This window comes from Arachis hypogaea, chromosome 1 (genome assembly GCF_003086295.3).
Source record: "Arachis hypogaea cultivar Tifrunner chromosome 1, arahy.Tifrunner.gnm2.J5K5, whole genome shotgun sequence".
Taxonomy (NCBI): domain Eukaryota; kingdom Viridiplantae; phylum Streptophyta; class Magnoliopsida; order Fabales; family Fabaceae; genus Arachis; species Arachis hypogaea.
Genome location: NC_092036.1, coordinates 106,148,834 through 106,163,223, shown reverse-complemented (window position 1 = coordinate 106,163,223; position 14,390 = coordinate 106,148,834).

Genomic DNA, 14,390 nt, shown 5'->3' with positions numbered 1-14,390 from the left:
AAATCTAGTGCTAACAAAAAATGCTTGTTAATATAAATAAAAATGGCTGACATCTAAATTTTTCTATATTTGGTAATCTTTGATATACATAAATGATGATAAGATGTATTCGAAACCATGCATTGCATGACTTTTAAACTTGTTTTAAATTAGATTTGAAAATTTTGAAAAACAAATGAAAATTAAGATATTTTAGGATTAAAATTAAAAGTAAATCTAGACGGTGTTAGTTTCCTAAATAAAGAAAGTAGATTTATATAAATTAATTAAATTAATGAGTAATTCTCTACATCTAAATAATTTTACATCTAAATTCACCTAACTAATTTGAGTTATGCCTTTCTTTTTTCTATTTTCTTCTCTTCCCTTCTCTTGCGCTTCTTCTTCTTTTTCTTATTCTTTTTCTTCTTCACTTACATTTTCTTTTTCTTGTTCTCTTTTTTTATTATTTTTCAATTTCGTTAGTGTCGTCACAAACACCACCTCTTTCTCTCCTTTCTCTTCTTTTTACTGAAATTTAGTCTCTTCCTTCTTTTTTATTCTTCTTCTCCATCATCATCATCATTATCATCATCATTGTTATCGTCATATTTTTTTTAAAAAATAGATAAAGTTAACATTAGTTAACAAAAAAATTAAAATGGATAAAAGATGATATTTTTTAAAAGTTATAAGGGAGTGAAGTGTACACTTTATAAATAGAGAATAAGGGAGTGTCATTTTAAATTTCTAACATCTCTTAAGAGAAGGAAGTGAAATTTTCTCTAAAATTAATTGTGAGAGATCACATCTTACTCTCTTAATTGTTAAAAAAATTGAGAGAATCCATTCCCTTGAAACCCTTACCCCAACAATACAACAAGGATGAGCCAACCACCAAGTTGCAATGCTTCTTACTAATATATATACAAATTATAATACATATAGCAATTTTTTATTTTAGAGTATTTACCTATTTTGGTCCTCAAAAAATTTCGAATCAAACATTTTAGTCCCCAACTCAAATTAATTATTCGATTGGTCTCTAACAATTAATTACGTCAGTCACTTAAGTCATTGGCTCCGTCAACACTAACGGAAGACGAAATTGTCCGTGACAATTCTAACAGGGGATAAATGACAGAGGACAAAATAATTTCTGACCCCTTTGTTCAAAATCAACACTGTTCTTCCCCAATTTTTATTATATCTCACATAATCCTAATATTGATACTCTCCTTCTTCACAATCACAGTCTTTTTTTCTATCTTTTTCTTCCTCCTCTTCAGCTCCAAGATCAAGTCATGGTATAATTGCCACCCGTATCGTAGCTATCTCAACATGTCATGGACCACACACTTCTTAAATCTCTGTGACTAGTACACCCACCTCCTCCGCACTTCGCCCACCAAAAACATCCACTTCCACGTCCTCGATAATAGCATAACTTTCAACCCCAACAACGTCCATTACATCCTCAATACCAAGTTCTACAACTACCCCAAGGACACACTTTTCTCCATTCTCCGGCAAGAAATATAGATTGTTGGACATTAGGACATCATGAGAAGATTCTCCTTCTACATCATATGCAAATTCTCATTTGAAATAGACCCCTAGTGCTTCATTCATTCTTTTTTGGAGTCTAAGTTAGCAGATAGTTTTGATCTCGCATCCAAGCTATCAATACAACGAGCAATGTCGTTGTTGTCGCTCATATGAAAACTGAAGTGATTACTGAACATTGGTTTAGAGAAGAAGTTGAAGGAAGCGATCAGAGTGGTGGACAATGTGGTGATGGAGATGATAGGATAGAGGAGGAGGGAGATGGCAACAATGACGACGATGGGTCTTAACAAATTAGACTTGCTGTCTAGATTCATGGGATCCATCGAAGACGACAAGTACTTGAGAGACATAGTCATTAGTTTCCTAAGTATAAATTAGTTGAGAACAAGTTGAGAATTTTTCTTCTTATGAACATTGAAATTGTAGAGTGTGTATTGTGTGGCTTGAAGTTACAGTGTTAGACTGTTAGTGTTATGTGAGATAAATGAAAATTGGAAGAGAACAATGTTATTTCCGAACAAAAAAGGTCAGGGACCATTTTGTCTCCTGTTAGAGTTGTCAGGGACTATTTTGTCCTCCGTTAGAGTTGACGGAGCAAATGACCTAAGTGACTAACGGAGTTAATTGTTAGGGATCAATTGAATAATTAATTTTAGTTGAGGACTAAAGTGTCTGGTTCGAAATTCTTTGAGGACCAAAATGGGTATATACTCTTTGTTTTATTTATATTCAATTTATTTTAATTTTAAAGTCACTCATTTTTAAATCAATTATATTTTATTTAACTATAAATTTTATTAAATATATACAAATTAAAAAGATAAATAAAAAATTTTATTAATCACAATTTATTTTTTCTTTTCATGATGATATGATATCTAATTATCTATTAATATTATTTTTTCAATAAATACTCGTAGTATATAATAATAGGTAAAGACTTACATGCAGTTGTCTCCATATGAAGTTGATAGTTGAAAATAATTAGATGATATTTAGTTAAACTTGTCAAATCATCTAACAGTTTTTAAATATCAACTTTACATAAAAATAATTGTATGTGAATTTTTATCTATAATAATATAATAATAAAATAAATATAAACTAATTAATAAAGTATTAAAATTAAAAATAATAATTATTTTTATAAAAATAAAATAAAAATATTTATAATAAAAAATAATCAAAATTTAAATAATTATTTAATTATATTAGATTAACCGATTCAACTAGTGACTTATCGATTGAACTAATAATTCAGTAATCTAATAATTTAATTAATTCGATTACCAATTTAATTTTAACAATTATACTAACAAGTGACCTATACAACGCGGAAACCATCAAAGAACTCACGCAATTTTGTTTTAAATTCCCAACGATTATATTTCTTAACGATTATTATAACAGAGTAATAAGTGTTTTACGTAATAACATTACCAACATAATAGCCTTATCGGAGAAGCTTAATGGGACTATTAGATGATGATAAAAGAGGAGCCTTTGAAGACTGTTACGCCTTTCACAATGATAAAGATGATGGTAGTGCTCGTGATTTGGTTGAGAAAATGCAAAAAGGTTTGAATAAAAAGTGGTATTTGTTTATAAAAATAGGATGTTAAAATATACATACAGAGATATAAGATTGTATTTGACAGAAGAGGTATGAATAGAAATATTATGTTTAAAGATATTAAATTAGTATATTTTATATCCATTTTAATAGAAAAGACATAGATGCAACTTATTTTCTATTTTTTTTATTATTTTTATTAATTTTTTATTATTATATTTTTTATCTCAAATTTTTTAAATAAAAATAAATTAAATTTTCATAATTTATTCTAGTTTATCACAAAAAACAATATAAGAACACAAAATTTTGTGTTGTCTTTTATATTTTATTCTCAATATTTTATCTTATTCTGTTTTCAGAAACAAACGCAACAAAAGAGACTATGATCGTCCTGAAGGTACAATTGCTCACTTTCTTAACAGCAATCATTTATGAAAGGAATTTTGCAGAAGAAGAATAGAAAGAAAGAATAGGAAATTGAAAAACTAAAGAATAGAAAATATTAAATTTTGGTTTCAGTAAAACAAAATAAGTCATCCTCTCAATAGAGTTTTTTCTCTCTACTTATATAGCTCTCTTAAAATCAAGACTAGTTCTCTAATTATGATAATTAATCATCCTTAATTTCAACACCCCCTGAAACTCGAGCTTGGCCTTGGGACAACTTGCAGTTTGAACCTCAGTCTTTCAAATCTAGAGGCTGTCAAAGGTTTAGTAAGAAAATCAGCAACCTGGTCTGTCCCTTGAACATGCATAACGTATAACTGTTTTTGATTTATCTTGTCCCTGATTAATTGTACTTCAAGCTGAAAATGTTTAGTCTTGTCATGTAACACAGGATTTGCCATTAACAAAATAGTGCTTAAGTTGTCACAATATATAGTTGGAGCAGTTTGAAGCTTGACATCTAGTTCTTCTAATAAATGCTTGAGCCATTGTACCTCAACTTCACAAAGCTGCTAAACTCCTAAATTCTGCTTCTGCAGAGGAACAACTTATAGTTGGTTATTTCCTGCACATCTAAGAAATTAAGTTAGCCCCAAAATACACACAATACCCTGACACCGACTTTCTATCTTCTAGATCAGCAACCCAATCTGAGTCTGCAAATAAATATAATCTCATGTCATCATTTTTGTGCAGGACTAAACCATGATACTATGTGCCTCTCAAATATCTTAACACCCGCTTTTCTTCCTTCCAATGAGCTAAGAGGGGAGAATGCATAAATTGGCTAATTTTTGCCACAGCAAAAGAGATATCTGGTCTTGTGATGCATAAATATTGTAGAGATCCTACAACAGTTCGATAAAGTTTTGGATCTTCAAAACTCTTTGAACCTGCCGACAACAATTGTAACGAAGAAATTATAGGGGTTGGCATAGAGCTAGTTTGAGCCATCCCCAATTTTGATAATAAATCTATAATATATTTAAGTCGCCAAAAAAAATCTGTAATATATTTGGTTTGTGAGAGATGCAAAGTTCTATTTTCAATTTTGTAAATCTCAATCCCCAAAAAATAGCTTAAGTCACCTAAATCTTTTAATGAGAAAACAGTGTCCAATTTCTTAATCATGTCAGCCACACAATGTAAATTATTGTCAGTAATTATAATATCATCCACATAGCAAAAAATATAAATAATTGAATTGGTATGTTTTTTGATAAATAAAGAATTATCAGACTTGGCATTATTGAAACCAAAAGAGTGCAAATTGGTGCTTAACTTAATGAACCACTCTCTAGGAGCTTGTTTCAAGCTGTAGAGAGATTTATTCAACCTACAAACATGTCTGTCAGACTTTTCTTCAAAGCCAATCGACTGTGACATGTAGATTATTTGATGTAAATTCCATTCAAAAAGGCATTGTTGAAATCAAATTGCCTTATCACCCAATTTCGAGAAAGAGTTAAGCTTAAGACCAGTCTAATTGTTGTAGGTCTAATTATCAGACTAAAAATTTGTTCAAAGTCAAAAACTTCTTCTTCATAAAAGCCTTGAGCCACTAACCTAGCTTTATACTTGTGAATGGATCCATTAGGGTGTCCTTTAATGGTAAAAACCCATTTGCAACCTATAATTTTTGCATTTTCTGGCTTAGGCACTAAAGACCAAGTATTGGTTCTTTGTAGAACTTAAAACTCTTCTATCATCGCCTCTTTCCAACAAGAAATACTGAGGACAACATGAGCTGTCTTAGGAGGTTGTTCATCACTAGTTTTGGACCGAATGGAAGAAAAAAACACTTTTGGTTTAGACTAATCTGTTTTAGACCTTGTCATCATAGCATGAGTATTATGAGGAGTAATTGGTTGTGAATGGTGTGATGTTGTAGAGGGTTGAGTGTTAGAGGATTCTATAAGTGGAAGAACATTGTCTATGCCAAAAGTGGGTTGCATTGGGCCTTGTGGCTGTGTTGGAGTAGGATTGTGGCTAGGACCAAAAGCATCCTCTAATTGATGGCTTGGATAGTCATTAGTTGTGACAGAAGGAACACCTTTAATTGTATGTGAACTAAGTAGAGTGTCTTGTTCATTTAAGGTGTATGGATTTTGATCAGTGACTGAAGTGACATGTGGAACAATAGTAGAAATAGGGTATGTTAAAAAATAAAAAGAACTATATGTATCCTTCTTAGTTAAGTCAAGCTCATTAGTAACATATTTAGAGAGAAATAAGTCAGAATAAAAAAATTGAAATTCATCAAATTTAACATTCCTAGTGATATATATTCGTCTATTGGGTGATAGACATTTATCGCCTTTGTAATTAAGGGCATATCCAAGAAACACACACTTATGTGATCTATAGTCTAATTTATTCTGATTAAAAGGTGTAAGAATAGAAAAACATGCGCTACCAAAAATTTTGAGAGATTGATAAATAAGACCTCAAAAGGTGATTTTGTGACAAAATCGGAGTGGGTAACCTATTTATCAAATAAGTAGCTGTAATAACAGTTTCATCCCAAAAAAAATTTGGCATTTGAGCAGTGGATAACATGGCTAAACTCATTTCTATTAAGTGCCGATGTTTACTTTCATTTTGTTGGTAGATATATGGACATGAAAAATAATGTTGAATACCTTCTTGTGCAAGATATGTAGAGAAAGCTTTGGAAGTATATTCACCTCCATTATCTGACTGTAAAGCATTTAATTTGCAATTAGTTTGGTTTTCTATAAAATTTTTATATTGAATGAAAGCTGTAAAAACTTGAGATTTGTGAGAAAATAAAAAAGTACATGTATATCTGGAGAATGCATCAATAAATGTAACATAATACTTGTAACCAAGATGAGAAATAATGAGAGAGGGTCCCCAAACATCCGTATAAACTAATTGCAATGGTGAAGTGTAAATAATTAAAGAATTACTATATGGAATAAAATACATTTTAGCTTGAACACAATTTTCACAAAGACTAGGCTTCTTATTGTCAATACTATTATCAAAAGGAATGTTATATTGTGATAGAACAAGATGTACAGTTTTGGTGACAGTGTGTCCTAATCTCTTATGCCACAAATCAAAAGAAGGAAGAGAGATAGAGAAAGCTTTTGGACATGAATCTGTTTGTGAATGATAAGGGACAACAATATTAGAAAACTGATATAAGCCTCCTTGCCTAAAACCTTGTAGTAGAACCTTCTTGGTGAACTGGCATTTAACAAGACAATAAAAGCCATAAAATTTAAAATAAACAAAGTTATCCTTAGCAAATTTAGATACAGAGATCAGATTCTTGGTTATATGAGGATAGTGAATTAGCTTTTGTAGAGAGAACCATCTTTTCGAAGATAAAGAATACAAAAAGGAGTGTCCAACATTAGATATAGAAATACCTATTCTATTACCTATCTACACTTGTTCTGGTCCTATGTATTCAGATGATGCAATCAAGTTAGATTGAGAAGAGGTTACATGATGAGATGCACCTGTATCGGGATACCAAGCTGGGTCAGAGACAATAGATGGTGCAGCAAGGAATGCAACAAGGTTGTGAAAGGTATTTGTAAGTGGAAGAGGAGTGGTTGCAATAGAATTCACTTGGGTTGGAGTGGAAGCAGTTGATGAAAGAGAGTTGTAGTTGTTCATTCAAGTGTCTTGATTTTGTGATGGTGGGGTAATCTGTTGATCAAATCTATGAAAATAGTGCCAAGCAATGTGTCCAAATCGGCCACATACTTGGCATTGAGGTCATGGTTGTTGATAAAAAGACCTGCCACCTCTAAAAGATCGACCTCCACCTCTCCCCCTTCCTCTCATCGGATTGCCTCTCACAATATTTGACATAGAAGGAAAAGAACTTTGAGCAAAATTAGCTTGTATAAGAACATTATCTGGCTTTCTAAACTTATTCATCATGTCATCATGAGTCAATACTAGAGTTTGCACTTCACAAAGACTATACATTTCAGGTTTCACATTCATTGTGATTAAAAGACTTTGATAGTCTTCATTTAAATCCTCAAGAATAGCCTTTACATGTTTTTCTGTCGAAAGAGGGTAACCTAAGGCTGCCAAAGAATTAGCAAGGCTTTTAATTTTTTAGATATAATCTTGAGCAGACATACCATGTTTCTTGACTAATTTGAGTTGTGATTTGAGTTGTTTAACCATATACTGATGGAATTCTCGAAATATTCTTCAATCTTTCCCCAAATTTTATAAGCAAAGATGCACCTAACCATTTTACTTTTGAAATCAGAATCCATAGATGCGAGCATCCATGAGCCGAGATTATAGTCGTCCTGCCTCCATTGTTTGAATTGTTGAGATTCAATCCCAACTTGCTGATTTGTCGTGGAATCAAATTGAGGAGGAATTCATGTTGGATGGAGATGATCTTCAAGATCTTGTCCTCAAATTGCAAAGAGAGCTTGCTATTGCCAAGTCTTGTGATTATTCTCACCAAGTTTGTCACTAATCGGGTGAAAGGGTTTCTAATTAAAGAAATTTGGGGGAAAATTGTTGATAATAGAAGAGAAGAGAAGAGTATTGTTGGAATTGGAATTGGAAGAATCTTCATTGGGGGAAGCCATGGATCAAACACCTGTAGCTCTTGATACCATGAAAGGAATTTTGCAGCAGAAGAATAGAAAGAAAGAAAGGGAAATTGAAAAATTAAAGAATAAAAAATATTGAATTTTGGTTTTAGTAAAACAAAATGAGTCATCCCCTCAATAGAGTTTTCCCTCTCTACTTATATAGCCTTCTTATTAAAACCAAGACTAGTTCTCTAATTATCATAATTAATCATCCTTAATCTCAACAATTTATGTATCGGTATTGAATTGACCGATGATCCTGCTAAGACTGTTCATAATTTTGCTAGAGTCCTCCGTACTATGATAGACATTTTGTTACCCTTTTACCCGTATGACTAAGTTAGTTGCTTACTTTGATTAATGTTATAATTAAATTAAAGGTGATTTGTAGTCATCTCTATTATAAATAAATGGTAAGTTACTTTCCAGATGACTTGTTTAATGGTTATTGGAAAAATTTAGTTGTGTTATCATAATTAACACTAATTATATATTAACTTGAGTTTTAAAAACCAAATCATTCAACCATAGTAAAACTATCTTTAAAAATTATAAAAACAGAAATGTTTGGTAATAAAAAAAAATTAGCCAAAAATAGTTATAACTTACCTTATTTAACATTCATTAATTGTCGCGACAATAGGCAAGATCTGGTTGTTTTTTGTTTCTCTAGCATTACCATTACAAAAAATTATTAATCAGTTCTTGAAAAATAAAAAATCAAAAGCTAAAAAAATATATCAAAAAATAAATAAATTCAAAGGCAAAATACAGAACAAGAAAATTATGGATAATTTGTAAAAAATTTAATTGCAACTTTTTTTTTGGACATGATCATGGGCCAGAGAGCTGACCCGACCAAAAAACTAGAACCCAATTCGCCCCATAACCCGACCCCGTTGATGCCCGACCCTAATAGACTAAGTCATCTTCTTTGATTTCTCTCTGTTAGAGATTGTCATTGTTGCCGAAAAATCCATCACAAGACGAACGACTTGATGCATGGATATAAAGCTTGAAGCGTTCTTCCTGTTGTTGTTCTCAGCCCGAATCTGCAATGATTCGTCATGGGTTCTTCCGTTACCGCCCTTCGCCGCAAACGCCCGACGTTGAAGCTCCTGCAATTTCGTTTGCGTTCTCGGCGCCGCTGATCCTTTGCCTCCAAATCCTTCGCAAATAACTAAGTCCCTCGGCATTTCCTCTTCAATCCAATGTCCATAATTCGACTATATAATTGCGAGTATCTATCGTTGGCCGATGCACCACTATGGATCGAAGCTACCCTCCCCTTTCAGCTTCTTGCCTGTCACGGTTTCCATTTCCACTCTCTCAGGTGACCCTTCTTCTAGTTGGAATCCTTGATGGTTGGTAGAATCTGAATCCCCATTGACTTGATTTTGCAACCATTGATTATGCTGAAGTATTGTGAATCTAACTTCTATTCTGATTGTATTCCTAACTTGATTAGGAGGATCAAATGTCCACTGTTGTCGAAGTTCATTCCCCGCTGCCATCGCTTCCAGTTGGTGAGCTACTTTGTTGCCTTCCCTTGGAATCCAGGTAGCTCCTACATCCGGAGCCTCATCCAGCAGTTGGAGAATGTCTCTGATGAATGCGTCTGTTTCCGCTATGGGCATTCTAGACTTAATAGCTTGAACCAGAGGTAAGCAATCTGTTTCAATTATGCAATTCACTATTTGTAAATTCTTAATGAGAATGAGTGCCTCTCTGTATGCTTGAGCTTCTGCTGCTAGTGTTGATATTGTCGTGAATTTTGATGTTGTCCCAGTAATGATCTTTCCTTGCCAGTTTCTAATAACGACTGTTGAAGCAGCCGTGCCTGTTTCCCTATGGAAAGCCGCATCAGTATTTACCTTCAACCTATTTTGTGGTGGGGGCCTCCAGATAATTCTCTTCTTCTCACCATTCCTGCCTGCTCTTGGTATGTTGTTTGTACTGCGTCCTCTTGTTGCATTGTGGTATTCTGTTGCAAGATGCTCTGCGTTGATTATTACCTGTTCTGGATTGATTTTTGTTTGCTGGAAAATGTACTAATTCCTTGCCTTCCATATACACCAACAAACACATCCCAAATTACACAGAATTTTGTCATGTTCCTTCCCTGTCCCGCTCTTTATTTTCTAAATTGTATCCATCATCCATTTTTCGAAAAGATGACACATTATAGGCTGCATGCGTAATTTGAAGGCTAGAGCCAAACCAAATCGCACTAGTCCATGGACACAAAAGTAATGCATGTTCGACGGTTTTGTTCTCAACCTGGCATATGCTACATGAAGGTCTAACTGCACATTTTCGCTGATACAAATTCATGCTCAGTGGCAGAATTCTATGCACTGGTTTCCATAAGAACATTCTGACCTTTTATGGCACTGGTAATCTCCAAATAGTTTTTCAAACCTCCCTCAAATTCTGACTTGTCGAAGCTTTGCTGAGTTTTATCTCTTCCTTTGTATCTTTCTCCTTCGCAGAACAGTATCCTGATCTCACTGAGTACTGTCCATCGATTCTGTCTGGCCAGACAAAATAATCCTTCTTGTTAATCAAACTGATGGGTATTCTGGTAATCAGTTCAGCTATGTTCCTCGAAAATAAATCCTGAATTCTGTTCGCGTCCCAGCCCTCCCCCTCTTTTATCAACTCGCTCACTCTTCTTATTCGACCTTCTCCACATCTCCCCAATTTATCTATTCTTGCCACCCAATTGTCTTCCCAAATATCTATCTCCACTCCACTCCTTACACTCCATCTACCTTTCCTTCTAAGGAAATTTCTTCCCTCCAACAAGCTCTTCCATATCCATGATTCGTTCCTTCCTTCTCCCGCCTCCTGAAGGCTGCAGTTAGGATGATAAATGGCCTTTAGTGTCATAGCCCAGATTGCATCCTCTTCTTTTAGTAGTCTCCATGCTTGTTTTGCCAAGTGCGTAATATTTTGGCATTCTAAATCCTTAAACCCAGGCCTCCATTTATTTTACACTTTGTCAATTTTGTCAAGCTTTTCCAATGAATGCTTATTTCCTTTCCATTGTTTGTCCACCAGAACCTCGCAATTGCTGCTTCGATTCTTTTGCAAAAAGATTTAGGGAATTTGATGACTTTCATAGCGTAGGTTAGAATCGCTTGTATTACTACTTTTATCAAAACCTCCTTTCCAACTTGATTTAAAAGTTTCTCTTTCCATCCTTGCATCTTATCTAGTATCTTTTCCTTTATCCACTCCAAAGCCCTATTTTTGGATCTTCCCCATCTCGCTAGTAACCCTAGGTATCTTCTAGGATCCTCCCATGACGCCATTTCGGTGATCTCTTCTATATTCACCCTCCTCTGTATAGATACTTGGCTTCCAAAAATCAGCCCAGAATTCTCAGTGTTGATTCTTTGACCTGATGCCTCCATGTATTTGTTTAGAATCTGAATAAGTTGATAAATCTCCTCTTCCTGTGCACCTTCTCATCTTGACTTAATATATCGTTGAAGTTCCCCAAATAAGCTTGAGGTTCCTCCTTGCTCATGTTACTTACTGTAAGCTCATGCCATAGTTTCCTTCGCTTTTGAAAAACTGGATTCCTGTATAAAAAAACACCCTGCCATTTCAAATCATTATTGATATTAATATTAGTTTTAATATAGTTATCACACCACTCGTAAACATTAATATTAATATTAGATATCCAAAGCAAACATAGTCCACCGGACAAGCTCCATGGTTCTATGCAAAACATATTGTCAAAATTTAGCTTCCTTCTTATTCTATTAATTTTTTCTTTACTGGCCCTAGTTTTTTTTTTAAGGTAGAAGCTCAACACTCAAGTGGAGCATTGTAAAACAAAGACAAGAACGATAAAAACATAACAACTCCTATTTCATCTCCGACATAGCCATCAACAACATGAGTTATTTACAACACCATTCCTTAGCACATGAGAATGATTTCTCCACACAATCACCAATCCCTTTTGTCTTGCACTAAAAGATGGCATCATTTCTATATAGCCAAATAATCCATATAACTGAGAAGAATCCAACTAGCCAATACTTGTGCCTCTCTTTTTCCATTGGCACGGATCTCCAACCCTCAAAATGCTCTTTCAACGTATCAGGGACAATCTATGTCTGTCCAAACACCGAGATCCAAGCACACCACACCTGCCAAGAGTACTCACATGTAATAAAAAAATGTTGTATATTTTCAACATCTTTCTTGCATAGCACGCACGTCACATCATTCTGTTGTAGGATTCCCAGTCTACTTAGTCGGTCCTTTGTGTTGACCCGACCTACCAATACAAACCATGCAAACAGCTCCAATCGAGGCAGAACTAGACCTTTCCATATCTCCTTTGTGAACCTGAATCCCAGAAGCTCCTCATCCAAAGTCTCTTCCTACAAAACCTGCACAAATGAATTAGTAGAATAAACGTCTTCCTTATCAAATTTCCAAACCACTCTGTCTTGCACATCCGCTATCAGTCTAATAGATTGCAAAACATTAAGCAGTTGGTTCAGTGTATCTGTCTCCCATTGTCTCAGTTCTCTTCTCCACTGTAAGTGCCACACCCACTCTATCCCATTCCAAAACCCACAATCCCCAATTACTGATCCTCTTTAGTTTAAAATCAAGAAGAGTCTCGGAAAGGAGTCTTTCAGCTTTCTCACTTGCAACGATGTATCCTCCCAAAATATGGTGGATCTTCCATCTCCTACTTCCATAGCCCGGCCATCAATCATCTTTTGCTTGACATACTGCTCCCTTATTTTCACTTGAGATATGTCTTTCCAGGGTCTTCGGTAATGTCTGAGTTGACATCAAGTGATTTGGGTTCAAGCTATTGCAGGAGCATACAACCTTCTTCCGTAGAGAACAGTCCTCCTTAGAGAACCACCACCACTATTTAAACAATAAAGCTGAATTACGGACCACCGCATCATCCAACCCCAATCCTCCTAACTTCTTCGGTGCCTGTACCAGCTCCCACTTCACAAGGGCCATGCCAGGTTGACCATCATCCTTCCCCCATAAGAACCTCCTCTGCAAGGATATAATTTTCTGAGCAACCACGTTAGGCATCTTGTACAGACTTAGGTAGTGAATAAGCAGGTTGTTGATTACCGATTTAATAAGTACCAACTTACCAGCCTTACTAAGGATCTTTGCTTTTCACAAGCTGAGCTTCTCTTCCACCTTACTGGCCCTAGTTTCCATTAAAAACTTTATGAGCGGCTTTACTTTTTTACATAGATTATATAACTCAGAGATCGTCGGGGCAGCTGCTATTCCCCGACAATTCCAGCTAATTATATTCATGGTTGAAGTTGGGGCATGTTAAGGCCCGCCTCTTCATGAATCAGGGGGTCATCATGCTCCCCCGGGTAAGAATATCTACTATGTTGAGTTAGCAAGTGATAAAGATCAAGAAAAAGAAATGGAAGCACATGCAGATTGAGAAACACAACTAGTTAAGAAGCTGAACATGAAGCTGAATTTAAAAAGGAAACAGAAAGTCATACAGGTGCCATTATTAATTGCAACTTATTCCGCCATGTTCTATTGAAGTAGAAACCAGGCAATCTCTCCACCAAATTCAAAGAACATGCGAATTGTTTTTGTCATGTATCACAACACTACACAATAACTTCTCCATTCCTTTTCACATAATTCCGTACCAGTTTCAATTTATTTTTCTCATTCCTTTGTATACATTCATGTTTCTGTTTGTCTAGTGATGGTTGGGAACCAACCCCACCAACGTTGACGAACCTTAAATTCATATCTATTTGCTATTGCCAGTTTGCCACACATCAAACGAACTAGTTAATTAATTCTTAATTCAAATTTAATAGATGGTTAGTGTTAATTATTAAACAATTGCAATTATTGCAGAGGTCTCGGTTGTTATTGCCACGTCGTGTGATCTTGGATCTCCCCGTCGAACATCCTATTATCTTATATTAGGGAGGCAGGATTTAGACATGCAGTAGAGTTGGGAGATTTTATGTTTGACAATTTCTTGATCTCTGCATTTGTCGAGCGGTGGAAGCCTGAGACCCACAACTTCCACCTTCCATGGGGGTGAGGTCATCATTACGCTTCAAGATGTTGCCCATCATCTTGGTCTGCACACTGCACACTAAAAGTGAGCCGATTGGAGTTGTACCAAAGACTTTTAGCACTATCATGGATACCCCACG